This window comes from Odocoileus virginianus, chromosome 22 (assembly GCF_023699985.2).
Source record: "Odocoileus virginianus isolate 20LAN1187 ecotype Illinois chromosome 22, Ovbor_1.2, whole genome shotgun sequence".
NCBI lineage: Eukaryota > Metazoa > Chordata > Mammalia > Artiodactyla > Cervidae > Odocoileus > Odocoileus virginianus.
The window spans coordinates 18,712,037-18,731,319 of NC_069695.1; the positions used below are offsets into that span (position 1 = coordinate 18,712,037).

At 40.2% G+C, this 19,283-nt stretch overlaps 1 long non-coding RNA gene across 1 annotated transcript in view; it reads left to right on the forward strand.

Moving 5' to 3' along the window:
- LOC110127702 (uncharacterized) overlaps positions 1-19,283 on the forward strand; it is a 170,536-nt gene that overhangs the window by 49,741 nt on the left and 101,512 nt on the right. The gene's annotated exons all lie outside the window — the stretch shown is intronic.

Below are 19,283 nucleotides of genomic sequence, written 5' to 3' on the forward strand. Positions count from 1 at the left end.
GCCCCTTCCTCTATCTTCAGAACTAGCAAAGGACCATCTCTTGTGTCTTTGTTGTTACAGTCACATCTTCCTCTGACCACAATTGGGAAATCTTGTCCACTTTCAGAGACCTCTGTGATCCTATTGGATCCACATGGATAAGCCAAGGTCATCTCCCCATCTCAAGAACTGTAAGCTAACCACACCAGCAGAATCACTTTTGTCATATGACATAGTGTAGTCATGGTTTCTGGGGATGAGGTATGAACGTCTTTGGGGGCTGTCCTGCCTTCATTAGCTCTGGTTGCAGAACCACTTTGGGCTTCTTTGCGGGAGTTGGGATGGCTGTGGACCTGTTGCTAATGGAACAACACCTCTACTGAGCTCCTTTGCTTTAGGGGTGTTTAGTCATGCATGTGGCACTAGTGGTAAAGATTCTGCCTGCCAGTGCAAGAGACACAGGTTCAAATCTCTGGGAAGATCCTCTGGAGAAGGAAGTGGCAACCCACTCCAGTATTCTTGCCTGGAGAATTCCATGGACAGAGGATCCTGGCAGGCTACAGTCCATGGGGTTGCAAAGAGTCAGACATAACTGAGTGCACACAAACGCACAGAGTCATGAGTCTACAGACACAGTGCTTTCTTGCTGCACATACACAACATGATCCAGTGAGGACTAAAGGGCTCTCATCCCAAAAGAGTCCTAAAGAGCTCGGTGGCAAGGAGGCCGATGGGGAGTCATGGAATCCTTGCTGCTGCTTCGAATGTGCTTTTCAGGAATTTAATTTCACAAAACTGTTCTAGATGTTTTTACATTAAGAAATTTCCTTTAAACAGTGCTAATTTATCTTTTGGCTGATTCAAGCACTCTATTTTGCCCTAAACGATTTGCAAGTGAGCTGAAATTCAGTATTCCTTCATGGATTTTAAACTTACATCCACTGAGAGTGATTGTGTTTTGAAAGGTTAGCAAGCTGTGAGGTTAAGATATGATTTGGGGAATAATCTATATTATTTTAAACACTTGCAATGTAAAGAGAACAAATAATCTTGAATACTGTTTTAAGCATGTCCATTCATCGAAGCCCAGCAGGAGATATCTCGAGTAGGGGAGAGCCTAAATTCTGATCGACAGAATTAATTAAATTAATGAGAACTGGAGCTCTGCTCTATTCACCAGATGACCTGAGACGTGTCTAGGATACAGAGAAGCAAAGGTCAAGGGAAAGGTATAGTTAATGACTTTATGAAGAGGATGCTACCGTCTCATATAGATGGATGTTAATTTGATGACTGCCAGCATGGTGTTCACAGGGGAGTATTTTAACATCAACCCATGGTTATGTGAGTCGACTTTAAGGTGTCTTGGCGATGAAAATTACTCCTGTAGAGCAACTGGCCCCGCACGTCAAGGGGTCAATCAGTTAGCACGGAGGGATCCCAGCACAAATGTCTCTTTACAATAAACTCTACCATCACCTGAATGTTCCTATAAAGATCCTGAGCTTTCTTAGTTCTTTCTCCTCAGGTGACAGACCTGGACCACTCAGGAGCCCTGATCTGCATCCAGTCCTCTGTTCAAGTGACCATTCACCTTGTCTGTGTCCCAAGTCAACCACCTGTGCTGAACTCTTATTGGAGGCGGCGGCTGTTTCTTCCTCTCCTCCTGCTTCTCCAGCTCCTCTTCTTCTTCCTCCCCTCCTTGCCCTTCTCTTCGTCTTCCTCCCCTTCTTTCCCCTCTCCTCCTCCTTCATCACTTGCTCCTTCCTTGTATCCTGATATCTTTTTGGACTTTATGTCTCGGTGCTTTCTCTTCCAATCAGATTTTTACTCTCTACCTTCCACTCCAGTGTTGAGAAGTCCCTGTGTTTCAGCTCTCATTCTCTTATCCTTTTCTACTTTTTCTCTTGATGACTTCTGTGATCTGGATGGTACCCCAGTTGTTTTTACCTCACTGCAGGTACATATCTCAGCTCCAGGCTGGGTGCAGGTAAACTCTTCCCGATTATCCTTCGCTATGTCAACTCACAGTCTCCCCAGTCTTCTTTTCTCTTTCTTGTTGATCTCTGTTTATGTATGAGTAAGTCACCACTTAACCCAGTCTCTTAACTCTGTGCCGTGTGCGCCAAGTCACTTAAGTCACGTCTGAGTCTTTGCGACCCCATGGACTGTAGCCCCCAGACTCCTCTGTGCATGGGATTCTCCAGGCACGAATACTGGAGTGGGTTGCCATGCCCTCCTCCAGGGGATCTTCCCTGCCCAGGGATTGAACCTGGGTCTCCTACATTGCAGGCATATTCTTTATCATTGAGCCACCAGGGAAACTCATATGCATCTTTTAATTTTAATTTTAAATAATCTAATTTTTAATAATTTTATTAATTAGCAAAAATATATTTAAAAGAGTTTGTATATCTAGGGGATGAAACAAGATGACTCAAGATGTCATTCTAGAGATGGGCACAATTTGAGCTCTTCAAAGAGGAGGGCATGGCAACCGACCCAGTATTCTTGCTGGAACAATTTCATGGACAGAGGAACCTGGCAGGCTACAGTCCATGGGGTCATAAACAGTTGGACAGGACTGAGCAACTAACACTTTCACTTTCAAAGAGAATTGCAGAATATCTAGTGGCTGGCCTTAAACATCTGATACAAGAATCAATGTCTGTCTTTCCTGAATTAGGGTTTTTTTTTTTATTTGTTTTTTATTTTATTTATTTTTTAATTATTTATTTTAATTGGAGGCTAATTACTTTACAGTATTGGAGTGGTTTTTGCCATACATTGATATGAATCAGCCATGGGTGTACATGTGTCCCCCATCTTGAACCTTCCCTCCCTATCCCATTCCTCAGTATCATCCCACTGCACCAGCCCTGAGCACCCTGTCTCATGCATTGAACCTGGACTGGTGATCTGTTTCACATATGATAATACACATGTTTCAATGCTATTCTCTCAAATCATCCCACCCTTGCCTTCTCCCACAGAGTCCAAAAGTCTGTTCTTTACATCTATGTCTTTTGCTGTTTCACATGTAGGGTCATTGTTACCATGCTTTCTAAATTCCATATATATACATTAACATACTGTATTAGTGTTTTTCTTTCTGACTTATTTCACTCTGTATAATAGGCTCCAGTTTCATCCACCTCATTAGAACTGATTCAAATGCATTCTTTTTTTTAATTATTTTTTATTTTTTTCCATTTATTTTTATTAGTTGGAGGCTAATTACTTTACATCATTACAGTAGCTTTTGTCATACATTGAAATGAATTAGCCATGGATTTACATGTATTCCCCATCCCGGTCCCCCCTCCCACCTCCCTCTCCACCCGATCCCTCTGGGTCTTCCCAGTGCACCAGGCCTGAGCACTTGTCTCATGCACCCAACCTGGACTGGTGATCTGTTTCACCCTAGATAATATACATGTTTCACATCCCACCCTCGCCTTCTCCCAGAGTCCACAAGTCTGTTCTATACATCTGAGTCTCTTTTTCTGTTTTGAAATGCATTCTTTTTAATAGCTAAGTAATGCCCATATGCATCTTAACCTTAATTAATAGTTAATAATAATTAATAAACAAGAAAAGTAAAGATTAATAAGAAAAGTAAATAATAAAAAAGAAAGGAAAAAGGAAAAAGTTTTTTTTTCTATTTTTTAAACAAAAGCAAAGGAATAATACAGACTTTTCTGTAGCAACACATTTGAAACTCTGGAGTAACTGGATGATTTCCTAGCAAACTAATGACTATCAAAACGCATCCAGGAAAAGTTGGATATTTGAATAGGTCAAACAGTAAAAGAGACTGGAAGACAGGATCACAGCTGAACTATTCTTCAACTTTAAAAGAACAAACAATTCCAATGATATTCAGACTCTTTCAAGCCATGTAAAAAGATGAACAATTTTTTATGACACCAGCATATGAAATCTGAGGAAAATAGTACAAAACCAAAACTCTAGGTGACAAATACATGTCACATTCAAGTATGAAATTCTAAATAAATATTGCCAAAATAATCCAGCAGCATATTAGAAAAATGATATCTTATTACCAAGGAAGATATAGCATGCAGTAATGTAAAATTCAGCAGTGCAACAGAGTTCAGTATTATAAAATCTGCCAACATAATTCCTACATCAGCAGATTAAAAGGGAAAAGCCATACAATGATTTTTAACACTGAAAAGATTTTTGATAAAATTTAGCCACCATTCCATGCACAAATTGATATGTAAAAGACTATAATAAAAATTATTTACCAAAATATAATAGTGAATATACCAAATAGCTAAACATCAAAATATTTAAATTAAAATCAAGAAATCGAAATGCCCACTGTCATCATTGCTATTCAGTATTGTTTTGGAGGTTTTAGTGAATGAAATAAGAAACAGAATTTAATGGGTGATATAAACTTTGGAAAGAGAGCTCTCTCTCTCTCTCTCTCTCTCTCCATATATATATATATATATATATATATATATATATATACACACACAGATGATGTGATTTTATACCTAGGAAACCCAGGGGAATCTAATTACTATACCACCAGAATGTCTGGGATTTCAGTACAAATTAAGTTTACCCAATTTAAATTAAAACCAGTTGAGATTCTAATTTGGAAGTGAATTCACTGTTAACTTGGGGCTAGGGGCGGGGAGGAGCTGACATTTTTGTGGCATGTATTTTCACTTGTTCAGATATTAAGTTACATGATTTTACTGTCTCTCCTTTCTTGTTCAGCGACCCCACTTTCTGCTCTGTGGCCGCGCAGGCTCCGGGATAATGTTCCAGACAACCCTTGGCAGAGGCTTTTAGCTCTCCCCTCTCTCCTTTTGCTCCTGCAGCTCCCACCTGGACTGCCTGCTGAATTCTGGTTTTCTGGGAAGGCAGTGGTCTCCAGGAAGCTTCCTCTGTTCAGAATCAATCCTCCTTCGTTTTGTTCGCAGATGCATTGTTTGGGTTTCTTAGCTGGTGCCCATTAGCACTGTGTCTGCCTATTTATTCACTAGAATGTTGAGTACCTCCATATGCTGGGTGAGGGTGACGCTTGTTTGTCTGCATGCGTGTCTCCCCCAGTAGAGCTGGCGCAACGTGAGCACAAGTCAGATCCCCAGGCATCCCCGACATGTTGTGTCCTGACTCTCAGCGCCCACTCCATGCAGGGAAATGAGCAGCAACTGGTTTTGAATTCAGTTGTATTGGAATGAGACTCAGCCTAAATGTGCAAATGAAAAATGCTGTCAGCAGAGCACGCAGAAGTCTTTGCTAAAGTGACACCGTGGAGTTATTAGAAGGTGAAGGTTTGGGAAGTGCAGTTATATTCAGGGAGCATCTGATTCTGGGTTTATATCCCAGCAGCAATAAGTTGTTAACACTGGGAAAATTATATTTTTCCAGTGGGTACCACAAAGGGAGGCATTATTTATATCCATGTATAATAAAATTGGTTGGTTGCTACCGACAGTTGTTTTTCTCACATATTCTAAGATGCAGTCTGATAGGGCTGGATGCAACATAATGTTTGAAATGAGGTTAAGATGTTGGTGTGAAAGGTTGTGTTTATGGTTAATGGAATTGGAAAGGTGTTTCTGGGAACAGGAGTTGTAGGATTTACATGGTTCTATCCTTAAGAATGACAGCTTATTCACTCTTCATTCCTTGCCATGTTTAATTTTAGATTAGAACATCAGTAATAAACATTGTGCAGTTTCCTAGAACTAGGATTCTTAACTGTCAGGTAGAATTCATCTGTCAGTGGTTCTTCAGTCTGTATTCTCTGGGGAATGGGGATGAATATGATGCTGAGTGGTTAGAGTGTGGGGCAAATAGAGTATCTGTACTTTTGGGGTTTCCAATAGTGGGACTCCTAAAAAGATATTTTATAAGTTAAAATGGGGTCATGCTAAAGAGAGAATTTTTAGAGCTCCCAAATTGATAAAACATTTCAGTTTATTTTTAATTTTGAAATGATTTACTTTGGGAAGCAATTTTTATCTACTTTTGTTTCTATAATATATGGTTAAATTTTGATGTACATTTAGTTCCCAAAGCAAATTTGATAAATAGCTTCATTTGTTGACAAATCGTGCTTTTTTTGGCAGTTAAAATCAGTGTGTATCATTTTTAAATGAAGAGGAGAGTGTTTAAAATCATCAATATAATTAAATATGGCACAGTTACCTTCAGTTAACAATATACTGTTATAATTTTTTCTTTTTTATTGAAGTGTAGTTGATTTATAATGATCCAGGTGTACAGCAAAGTGACTCAGTTTATATATATATATATGTTCTTTTTCATTATAGGTTACTACAATACAGAAAAAAAGTTTAAGGTTTGAAAAAAATCAGAGCTAGATGATAACTAGCGGTCTCCCATAGCCTCTTCTTCCCCTGCCCACCGTGTCCTTGTGGGCATCCATCTGGGTGTCTGAGGTGCAGGGCTGGCTTCAGTCTTACCCCTGGATCTAGGTTCTCTCCGTGTCTCTAGAATAGTCCTTGTTCTTACAAGGAATGACCTTCTTACCCATTGGGAACAACCTCTGTCACCATCCGGGTGACATCACTCCACACACACAAGTTTTTTAGGAATGCAACTGTCGTAGAAAACAAGATATTTATATCCGCTTTGGAGTCAACACTGCTGTAATGTTTTTGGTAAAGCGTCATGTTGTAAATGCTTATGTGAAAGCAGGAGTGTTGAGCAGTCTTACCAGAGGATCTGCAGGGTTTGTCACGTTGCTTTCTGTGTTTAGCAAAATCAAATGTCTCATGTTGTATAGAAATGGCAGCAGATCTGGTGCTGTGATGCCCAACAGACTATGCGAGCTCCTTCATGGGAACCACACGGAGTCATCCTGCCGTCTCCAGACAAAGGCAGGAAATCCACTGATGACAGTCCCTCAGCCTTATTTAATGGTTTTGTTGTTCAGTTGCTCAGTCATGTCCAACTCTTCATGACCCCATGGACTGCAGCACTATAGGCTTCCCTGTCCTTCACCGTCTACCGGAGCTTGCTCAAACTCATGTCCATTGAGTTGGTGATGCCATCCAACCGTCTCATCCTCTGTCACCCCCTTCTCCTTAAAGTGCAGTTAAAAAATTTTATACTTTAGTACGTGTATTTCTTCGCAAGAACAGGTCAGTGTGTTGTGGTGGATAAATAGTAATAATGTGCATGCTCTGTGGGTCTATTTTACACTAAAATTTGATATGAGTTTTTCTTTATAACCTGAGCTTTGATTACTCTTTTTTGTCAATTGCATATATGAATATCAAAGGAAAAAATAGTACACATTATTTATTTCTTTTTCAATTAGTAGACCAGGCACTGGGTCTGTATTTTTGTTCCAGAAGACAGCACACTTGTTGGCATGTTAAGAAGAGCTCAGGACATTTTTATTTGACATTTAGTTATTTGTTCGGCTGCGTCGGGTCTTAGTTGCAGCATGCAGGATCTTCATTGTGTCGTGTAGGATCTATCGCTGGGGCACACAGACTCTCTAGTTATGGCAAGCAGGCTCAGAAGTTGCAGCGTGTGGGCCTCAGAGCTGGAGAGCTTCAGAGCACGGGTTCTCTAGGTGTGGTGCGAAGGCTTAGTTGCTTCTTAGTACGTGGGATTTTAGTTCCCTAACCAGAGACCGAACTGGCTCCCGCTGCATTGCAGGGCAGATTCTTAACCACTGGACCACCAGTATTTTTTTAAGTGGTTAAAAGTCCACAAGAATTCTTCCTGTCCAGCTGGGTTGAGTTTGGCTTTTGTTACTCCATCAAGTTGCTTTATTGTCTTGAGATGTTTGAATGTTTGACTTGAAGGTGTACTTTATCAGCTGTCGCCACCAACGTGCTTGCAGCTCTGACCTTTTACCATCTGCACCTTCCCCAGGAACATTTTACTGCAAGATAAACATTAAAATTAATGTTCACATAGCCCTTTTTGATCAGTCTTCTCCAAGGCCATGTGTATATGAATGTGTGTTTGTGCAGTGTATGTGTGTATTTGGTTATAACAATGCTTGTTGACAATTTAAAAACTCTAGAAAGTAACAAGGAAAGAATATTTATGTCAGTCCCACCCCTCCACCATGTATAACCATCATTAGTATTTTGCTGTTTCTTTCCAATTACTTTTCTATGCATGTGTGTTTGTGTGTGTGTGGACTCATATATGCAGAGTGCCTTGCCTGAATAGGGGCTTTATAAATATGTTGAAAAATGAATGTTTTAATACATGTAATCAATTGTATTTTAAATTTTAAGATCATAAAATATGTACTGTTTTGTGTCCTTTGATTTTTTTACTTAACTCAGAAAATTCTCAAGATATTTTATAAAAACAATTTTTGACGGCTTCATAAGCATATATATGTGTGTATGTGATATATAAATATCTTTTATTTAACCTTTCTCCCATATTACTATTACTTTGCATTATTGCTGTAATAACATTGTGATGTCCCTTTTTACGATTAACTTTTATCAGGACCACTTCCTTATCATATCAACCCTAGAGGAGGAGTTCCTGGAACATAGACTATAAACTTAAAACAATTTTTGCTTTTTACTGCCCGGTTTTTATTATCTAGAAATGATGTTTCTATTGAATTACAAAGGATAGCTATCCATCTAGAAAAGCAGAAACTTAAAGTACAAAGAAGATTGGGAAGAAATTATTTATAATCCCAGCATGTAAAGATGACTTCATTTAAGATTTTGTTTTGCACAATTTTAGTCTTTTTTAATTTCCATGATATGTTTTTACCAAAAAAGGATCACTTTATTTGCTTAACTCCTTTTTTCCGCCCTTGGTGTGTCATTAGCCTAGACTTTCTCTGCCATTCAACAGTCTTCTGCAGTGTAACTTGATGACCTGTCGTTAAAATGACATGTCTGTATCAGTCCTCTCTTGATGAACCTTCAGTTTGTTTCCAGTCACTCACAGTTCGTTTCCAGTGCTCAGTCACTCAATCGTGTCTGATTGATGGACTGTAGCCCGCCAGGCTCCTCTGTCCGTGGGATTTTCTAGGCTAGAATACTTGAGTGGGTTGCCATTTCCTCCTCCTGGGGATCTTCCTGACCCAGGGATCAAACCCACGTCTCTTGTGTCTCCTGCATTGGCAGGCAGGTTCTTTACCACTGGCACCGCCTAAGAAGCCTAGATCCGTCTTAGCTAACATTTTAAATACTAGTCTCGAGACCCATGATGACCACGCGTGCTTCACAAGCTGTAATGAGACAGCTTGTTATATTATGAACCCAGATATGCTCAGGGTCACATTATGGCCTTGTCCATGTGCTTTTTGAAATTCACCTCAAGTGTTTGCTTGTCTACCTGTTTTTATCATCTCTATGTATTGTGTTGCCCCCCAGTTTTATGATGACTTCATTGGCGTTTAACAGTTCTCTCCACCAAAATACAAAACATGTTTTGAAAGAAGTTGTACTCCACTGTTTGGTTGGGGTTTAAAACACAAGGCGTGTCGAGGGCAAGAGGGCAAGTGTGTTTGCGAACCAGACTGTGGCCTGACACCGTAAGCTGATTGCTGGCTGGGACTCTGAAGATCAGAGCGAATTCTCATTCGTGTTGGTTTCTCAGTTCTGGGGTGAAACTGAAGCTGTATTCTGATCCTGTGGTTCAGAGCCTCCTCTTAGCACCCTCTCCTCTGAAATAGTGGGGCTCAGAGTTCCGGGGTGGGAAGCAGTTCAGTGGATCTGAAGCGGTGGACCCAGACAAACAGATCAGGAGCTCTTTTGTTCTTGGGAGGGGCCCGAAGTCCCCGTGAAGCCAGCTTATCTGCGGTTCCAGCTGGGAGCCCAATGTCATGTTCAGAGGAAGGAAAATTAAAAGAAGAAAGTAGTGGCATTTAGAGTCAAGGGTGGCCCATTTCACGGCTCTTCTCCTGCAGTTAAAGGAAATTTATACTAGAAATACCCTCGTCTCATTTCCCTGGGAGAGTTTCGTTATTCAGAGAAGAATATGTGGGTTTATTGTTTCAGACACCGGAGTTAGGATTTGTAGAATCCACTCAACACGGCTAGAGTTATCAGCCGACTTTACGAGTTATTTTTAAAAGTTCCTCTGTGAAGCTCTTTATTTTGTTCTGTGTGGGTTCTTTTTCTTTGTTCATAAAGATCTCTGTTAATCTGAAGCTGCTTAAATTCTGCGGTATTTCACCCACTGTGATCTGTGCTTTCTTTCCATTTCTGAGACTATTATTTGGTCAGTGGTTAGGTTAGGGTCGCTGTACACGCATGCTCACAACACTCAACACCAAATTTCTTACTATGAATAGGTCAGTGGGCTCCAGGGGATTGAGAATTTCTGCATCTGAGATTATAGTAGAAGAGATTCGCAAAGAAACAGTAGGAATTCCATTTACTGACTTACGATGTGCACTTTTGTTGTACCAGGCATTCTGTGTTCTCCATTTGTAGGAGGCCTCCCAGTATAATCTTGACAGCAGTTTGGGATTCAAACTTAATTTATGAAAAGTGTTCGAAATAACAAGGATGTAGTCTTTAAAATGAGAGTTTAAAAATACACAATCCGCCATCCGTCACTGCCATCTTCACTGCAGCTTTGCAGCCAGTTATGTTTAATTATGTAGGTGATGATTTTTCTCCATTAGTCTAACAAATAAATGGCAGAAACAGGCGTCACTTTGAAGAAGCAGTGTCGGAAGCAAGTCGTGCTGCCTGGCCTGGGTCTCCATGATGAACGGCTGTGCTCTGCTTATTAAAGTCTCCTGAATCAGTTATGTACTCTATGGGCTGATTAATGGCAAGTTGCTGTAAATGACAGCCATGTGGCTCTTGGTCATTTTTTGACGGGGGCTGGAGCGGGGGGTCTTAGACCACTTTGAACACCTTATGTAAGCTATTGATAATCTCTTTAGAGAAGTGTTTATATCCATTTGCACACACAATTTTATATAAAATTCCGATTTCCAGAATCCTCAAAAGCATCATGGACCACCCCGGCTGTTAAGAACAGCTACACTAAACAAGAAAACAAAACATCAGTGTGTGTGTATATGTACCTGAATGTGTGCTGTGTGTAGTGTGTGTGTGTATTTTTCAAGTTCTCCATTTTCTCTGTGATTAAAACAAGAGGAAGTCAGAAGGGGTTCTAATATTCCCGATAGTTTCCCCTCTTCGCTCAGGCGGAAATCGTAGTTTCTTGAAGAAGCAGCAAGGAAGGTGTTCCGTAACCTTTCGCCGTGTGCTGGCATCTCTGGGTGAGGAAAGAGTCATTGCAGGGTGCTCGGGGGTGGGGGGTGAAAGCTGTAGTGATGGGCCAGAAAGGTGGAATTGAAAAGCAGCTATAGAAGTCAAGTTTTTGTGAGCCGTTCATCGGGTCCTTGGAGGTCTCAGTAGGTACTGATCACTGTATAGAATGGAGACGTCTCTCCACCCTGAAACCCGGGTGTCGGTTTAACCCCCTGCCTTCCTCTTCTTGTGCCTCGGGCCAGTCAGCGGGTGGTACCTATCTTACCTCCCAGGTGGGCGTGGAGTGGCTCTTGCTCCTCCCCTTAGCTTTTGTTCTTTTTCTTTTTTTCCATTTATTTTTATTAGTTGGAGGCTAATTACTTTACAGTGTTGTAGTGGTTTTTGCCATACATTGACATGAATCAGCCATGGATTTACATGGGTTCCCCATCCCGATCCCCCCTCCCGCCTCCCTCCGCATCTCATCCCTTGGATAAGGAAGCTATGGTACATATACACAATGGAATATTACTCAGCTCTTGTTCTAGGTTGGTTGAGGGTCTCATCCCCCGTTGGCTGTCCCTACATTCCAGAATACAATGTAAACTTGCGCGTAAGCACAGACCAGGGTTTGAATTCGAATTCCATGTCTTTACTGATGAGCTGGGCAACTGGTGAGATTTGTGAACCTCTCTGAGCCACAGTTTCCTCCTGTGTGGCATGAGAATGGTAATGGCCCCAGTACTGGGGACGTTAAGGTATAAATGAGCTGAATTAGATGCTGTACGTGGTCCATGGCAAATTCTTTAAAAGCCTCCTCGACCATCTTTTCTATTTCTAATCTTGCTATGTTTCTAATTAATTCTCCACATTGCCACTAACAAGATCTTAATATAATGCAATCATTTTTTTTTCTTCCTAGTGACTAAAAGCTTTTGCTAGTACATCATCGACTGAGGATAAACCAAAAGGCCCTTAACAAGACTTACAAAGCTTCTCATGACCCGGGTCCTGCCTATTTGCCTGGCATCTATATCACTTGATCATCTGTGTGCGCGTATTGATCTCTTTAAAAAAGTTACAGTTCTTTAAAAAACTTACAGTGCCATTTACAAATTTTAACAAGAAGAGTTTAAAAATAAAATGCTTTCTCTTCGTTCTGGGTGAACCACTCAAAGTAATGTGCTATGTGTACCCCTGGATCTGCCTTGATGTAGTTATGGAGACCTGGGAATAATGTCCGTATAGATGGCGTGTGTACTCATCTGCTACTGGCTCTGTATTTATCAGTACATCACAGCCTCATGACGCCTCAGCAGATCCACATCTGTGACTTGCTATTTAATAGCTGCACTGAATTCTGTTGTATTGTATCTGTTTTCTCTCCATCTGAAATGATTATGTGTGCTGTTGTGGTCAGAACATAATTCCATTTTCCTCCCCCAATGGATCATCATGGGTCCTGATGCCATGTGTCCTTACTTTCCTGATTGATCTGATAGGAAATTCCTATCAATGGGGTCTGGTGTTCTCCACAACACTGCTTTCAAACTTTTGGCACCTTGGGATCATTTATTGGTCATGTAGCACATACTCTGATCTCTGATTAACAATATCCAAAAACTTGTCCTAAGTTTTAATTATAAAAGTTTAAAATGATGATGTCTTCAGTGTCACCTCTAACCCTTCACAATGACCTTCCATAGTGACCACTCTTGTTCTTCCATCTTCATTTCTGTTTAATGAGAAAATTGTACCGAACCGTTGGTAGGTTTTCAGCTGTGATACCAAGGGTTTGGTGGTTCTTCAGGTACATGTGGGTTATTCTGGATATTTAGAGCACAACTGAACCCAGACATTTTGTTTCACCAAATGCCATGTTGACACTTACCACACTCAGAGCCTGGTAGGTTGAGTCTCTATTTCAGCGGGAGCTCAGATGCATTTGCAACTTCTTCTTTGATCACATTTGTCCCGGGAATGTGTTTTTTTCATGCTCACTTCTTTGTTGTTGTTCATCACTCAGTCGTGTCCAACTCTTTGCAGCCCCGTGGACTGTAGCATGCCAGGCTTCCCTGTCCTTCACCATCTCCCAAAGCTTTCTCAGACTCATGTCCATTGAGTCAGTGATGCCATCCAACCATCTCATCCTCTGTCATCCCCTTCTCCTCCTGCTCTCAGTCTTTCCCAGCATCAGGGTCTTTTCCATTGAGTCAGCTCTTCACATTAGGTGGTCAAACTGTTGGTACTTTGGCTTCAGCATCAATCCTTCCAATGAATATTTAGGGTTGATTTCCTTTAGGATTGACTGGTTTGATCTCCTTGTAATCTGAGGGACTCTCAAGAGTCTTCTTCAGCACCTACAATACTCCCTTCTGCAGTATTTCTATTATGTTCTTTATCAATAACATGATTGATTTTTTTCCTCACTGAGTAAAGAAAATCGTCACATGTTGACAAAAAGCTAAATTCTCTGTGGTCTAGCTGTTTATATCACAATTTGCCTACATAAAACTTCCTGACAGCTCACCTTTCATATTTACAATTGTTACATTTCGGCCCTGGAGATACACGTCGAGGTGATTTAAGCTTTTGAAGGTGTTTCTGAGATAAACCATTTACCAAGGACACTGAACTCATGGCACTGGTCTTTGGTGTCATAAGGAATTTTGTTTCTATCATCTGCTTGTAAAATTCTCAGGAACCTCTTTCCCCCGACAGTCCTCACGTGGAGGTTGGGAAACTGTAGGGCCCAGCCCTCCTCCAGCTCCCTAAAAATGCACGCCTCGGTGGCTGTGGTTCCATTCATGTCCAGTTTCTCCCATTTTTTCCCATATTGAATTATGATCAGGGAAGCACTGTTGGCTGTCAGCTCTCGCCTGTGAATAATATGGAATGTCTGCTGACGTTCGGATGAAGTTGTCCATTTGGCATACTGGTGCCCTTCTAGGGGTGGGCATCTCCCTGGTGCCCTGCTGGTGCTGGCTCTGCCCTTCCTTCTGCAGTCTGTGTACTGAATCCTCTTTGCTCTTGCCGTGGTGCTCTCAGTGATAAACAGACGTATCCACCCACCGTCCAAGAGTTGTTCCCGCCGTACACTTGTGACTGTGTCCACCCGGGGAGCAAAGACCCGCTGCCATGCTCCCGTGAAAATGATTGCATTTCATAAAGGAATTTTGCCAGCAGCCCATCTGATTTTGTCAAGGCATTGTGTTTTCTTTCTGTTTGTTGTTTTCTAATGCCCTGACTCGTTTTGTTTTTAAATAATTGTATGTCATTTGTGCCTACTTCTGATATGAGGTGTGGAACTTTGAATAATCCTTCTTTTCCATTAGTGACAAAATCCATCACTTTCATACTGGAAAGCATTATTTTTAACTGTTCTGAGAAAAGAAAATGACAAAGCAAAACAACTTTCCTTCTATACCAAGCAGCACATGGCTTCCTTAGAAATGTCCTCGAATCCTTCCATGACCCCGAGCTGGGTTTTGTTTTGGTTTTGTGGCCGCTTCTGTCCCCAGAGTGGAACAAAGAGTTGGCAGCTTTTCAGAAGACTTGTGTGCTTACTTGTGCTCTGCCCACTAAACTGGTGTGACCTTGAGAAAGTCTCTTAACTTCTCTGGGCTTGAGTTTGATTTATCTGTAAAAGTATTTTTTCAGGTCCACAAACCGTATCGTTTTTTATGACTGAATTTAACTGGCTAATTGTTTGCTTTAAGTGTGTGCTTCCAGTTCCCTTTTTTAGCACAGTTATCAATTACGTTCATAAAATGTAAGAGTTTTAGAAAGGAAAAACATCTTTATCTGCCATGTAAACCATCCCACAGGAAAGAGATCGTTGACAGGCAATGATATTTCTCAGTAAACATTGCCTTTTGGATTCTTTTTTTTTAATTAAAAAATTTTTAAATATTTTTTAATTGGGGGAAAATTGCTTTGCAATGTTGTGCTGGTTTTTGCTGTACAACACAAATCAGCCATAATTATATACGTATCACCTCCCTTTTGAGCCTCCCTCCTCTCCCTCCAGCCCACCTTTCTAGGTCAGGTGGATGAACCTAGAACCTATTATACAGAATGAAGTAAGCCTTTCATATTCTTAAAATGACCGATTTGGTTTTTGTTTGAAACCCTCTGAACACTGCTGTTTTCGTTGCAACATCACATAAAGCTCCCAAATGTTCAGCCGAGAGAGCATTTTGAAATGCTGGCAAGAGTGAAGTTGATCATCCCAGCTCTCAGCTGTGTTTCACTGCCAGTGCCTTGAATTTATCATTCATATATGATATAATACTGGTCCCTCCCATCCCCAACTTTGCATCCTTCAGTTTTGTTGAAACATGAAAAATGTCCTCTCATTTTCTGCAGCTTCTTAAATTTCCTTCCAGCCTTATTGTTATCTTCTCCTCAGGTCTCTCCTTCCCGTTTGCTTTTCTTAGCCATATTGCATGCATGTATATATGTATCTATGTATATGGACGTGGTGCTTTTGAAGTTAACTGAGGAATTTCAAAGCAGCGAACAGGAGGCAGTCAAACAAAACTTGTTAAGTGCAATCTGCTGGGAAACAGAGGAGAAGTGAGAAGAAGGCTGGGAGAGTTAAACACACACATGACATTTATTTTTGTAGAAATAAAATATTCCTGAGAAATCACTCATTCTTGCCATTTCGTTTTTGGTTTCTGTCATCTTTCAAGTTTTTCCTTGGAACCTTGTAAAATGAGCTGTGAATGTAAGAAAGTTTTTCACGACATTCTTACAAGCCAATTCATAAAGATTTTAAAAACAGTTCCATGTTCTTCTTATATAAAAGGCGTGCACCCAAGTGTATGGAAGAAGGTTGAGTAAACGATGTTCCCTACATGTGGTTGAGGGCAGTGCCGCTTGAAAGAGAAGGTGGACAGTGGCCACGACCTGACATGAGGTGGCTTCCAGGGGACACAGGGAAGGGAACAGAGCCAAGTGCAAAACAGCCTGTATCATGTGCTCTTATATAAGAAGAAAGGGGGAAACAAGGGAAAAAAACAAGTGTAATTGCTTATTTTTACAAAAAGAAACCTGGAAAAGGTAAACCTTAGAAAGAGTGAGGTTGGTCCCCTGTTAGGTTAGAATGGTGTGGGGGATAGGATGTTGAGTGGAGAGATACTTCTTTGAGTCCCTTTTTGTAGAGGTTCACCTTTGGCAAATTTGATATTCTGCATATTAAAAGTCAAAATAAATCATTAGAAACTGAAAGAAAATAGAAATAAATGGAACTCAGCCACATTTCTCTCTTCTCTGTGCTGAGGAGAGAAAGAATGAATGAACAGTTCATAAATAGTAGTTTATGAAGAGAGTTTTTAACTGTGTGCCCCATTCTTGGATGGCACAGCAGGAAGAGAAGTTTGTGAACAGATCCTGAACTCTTTGTTGTGGGTTTGTTCATTGCTATAGTGGGAGTGAGAGAGTTCTGAAGCTACAGTAGATACGCTTTCCATGAGTAAGCATGGTACCTTGTTAGAGGAGGAACCCAAACATAGAAAAAGAAGAGCCCTTTGGAGATGGGTGGGAGTGTGATGGATCTTCTTGAACTTGCAATTTTTTGTATGTGTGTGTGTGTCTGTGTGTGTACACACACATACATGGGCTTCCCTGGTGACTTAGATGGTGAAGAATCTGCCTGTAACATGAGAGATCCGAGTTTGATCCCTGGGTTAGTAAGATCCCCTGGAGGAGGAAATGACAACCCACTCCAGTATTCTTGCCTGGAGAAATCCGTGGACTGAGGCTATAGTCCATGGGGTCACACAGAGTCAGACATGACTAAGCAACTAACATTTTCATATACATATGTAAATGTTTATTATATATATATATATATAAATATACACACATATGTAAATATGTATGTATGTGTATATTTTGTATACTTAGACAGCATATTAAAAAGCAGAGACATTACTTTGCCAACAAAGGTCCATCTAGTCAAAGTTATCGTTTTCCCAGTAGTCATGTATGGATGTGAGAGTTGGACTATCAAGAAAGCTGAGTGCCAAAGAATTGATGCTTTGAACGGTGGTGTTGGAGAAGACTCTTGAGAGTCCCTTGGACAGCAAGAAGATCCAGCCAGTCCATCCTAAAGGAAGTCAACCCTGAATATTCATTGGAAGGACTGATGCCTGATGCTAAAACTTCAATACTTTGGCCACCTGATGCGAAGAACTGACTCATTGGAAAAGAACATGATGCTGGGAAAGATTGAAGGCAGGAGGAGAAGGGGATGACAGAGGATGAGATGGTTGGATGGCGTCACCGACTCAATGGATATGAGTTTGAGTAAACTCCGGGAGTTGGTGATGGACAGGGAGGCCTGGCATGCTTCAGTCCATGGGGTCACAAAGAATCAGACAGAACTGAGCGACTGAACTGAACTGAACTGTATTTTGTATGTAACTGTAGTGAAGGAATTGGAGACTACATAATTGTGTGATCAAAATTATCATCACCAGTGACCCAGGAACACCATATAGATCCAGTTGTCATATCCTGGGAAGGACACATCATCACTCATGTCATATACTGGCGAAAAAAAAAATCATAACCTAAATCTAGTCACAAGGAAACATCAGACAAATCCAAAGCAGAGAACTTTGTTTTCAAAAATAAAGAAGGGAAAAGATTATATTCTTTGGAAATGTTAATGTTATAAGAGATAAAGTCTATGGAAAATGTTCCAGATTGAGGGAGACTAAAGGCACTTGTCAGTTAAATTTAATATCTGACCTGAAACTGAATCCTTCTCTGGAGGGGAAAATACTATGAAGTGTATTGTTGGATAAATTGGAAAAATGGAACATGAGTGGAAGATTAAAGTATTGAATAATGTTAAATTTAGAGACATTGATAACTGAGCTGTTGTTACTAAGAGAGCCTTCCTATTCTTGGGGAAAATAAACTGCTCTTAGGGAAAATTTTTAGTGTTTAGGGGTAAAGAGTGCCCCAATGATTAAAAAATCATATGTACACCTATTTCTCTATCTACCTATTTATATCTGTGTACACATAGACACTTGAGTGGGGGCAAGCAAATGAGGCGGAATGTTAACAATAAATCTAGACAGAGGCTATTCTGTTCTCTGTACTGTTTTGTTCTTGGAACCTTTAAGTTTCACATTTCCAAATGAAAAGGTTTTTTTCTTGAGTAAATTACCCTAAAAATAGGCATTTGTATGTTAAAATAGTCATTAATAATGATTAAAAAGCAGCTCTAGGTCTGACTGTACTATATTTTAATAATTTCCATTAGTATACTTACAAGTTTATTCTCAAGAATAAACCAATAATGCTGAATCATCTCAAAACTGTCTGCTCAAAAGCTGTTAATCATTCAGCAAGGCTATGGTAAACAAGACCTATACTGAAGAAAATAATAATGAATGGAAATGAATGAGAAAGTCTTCTATGAAAATAAATCCCTTTTACAATAGCAACAAGTATAAAAGGTATACAGACAAATATGATGAAGTCTATGTGAAAATTTTGAAAAACATCTTGGACAAAGAAATGATTAGATTAAATGAGAGGGAACAAGTTCCTAAATTAGAAAACTCAATCAGATACAGATTGCTCTCCAGATAGACTCATTATAAACAATGAAGACACTGTGATGTAGGCAAATATGCCAATAAATAGGATTAAAAGGCCAGGAAAAGACCCAGGCATGTAGGAACATGATATAATAGAGGAAATTTTGCAGACAAATGAAAGTATGGACTATTCAAAAAGTTTTTTTTTTAATAATTTGTTTTCCATGTGAAAAAATAGAGCTATACCACACTGTAGAAAAAAATCAATACTGTGGCATTGTAGATTTAAATAGGAAAAACAAAGGTTTAAAATAACACTGGGAGATTATTCATGTAACTTCACTGTTGCAAAGGATTTCATAGGCTAGATGTGCCAACAATAGAGGACATGATTTATATATTACATTAAAATGAAATTCTCAACAAAGTTATCATATACAAATGAAGAGCCAAGTCACAGACTGGGGATAGGTAACCGTTATAACCCCTGGTGGCTCAGATGGTGAAGAAT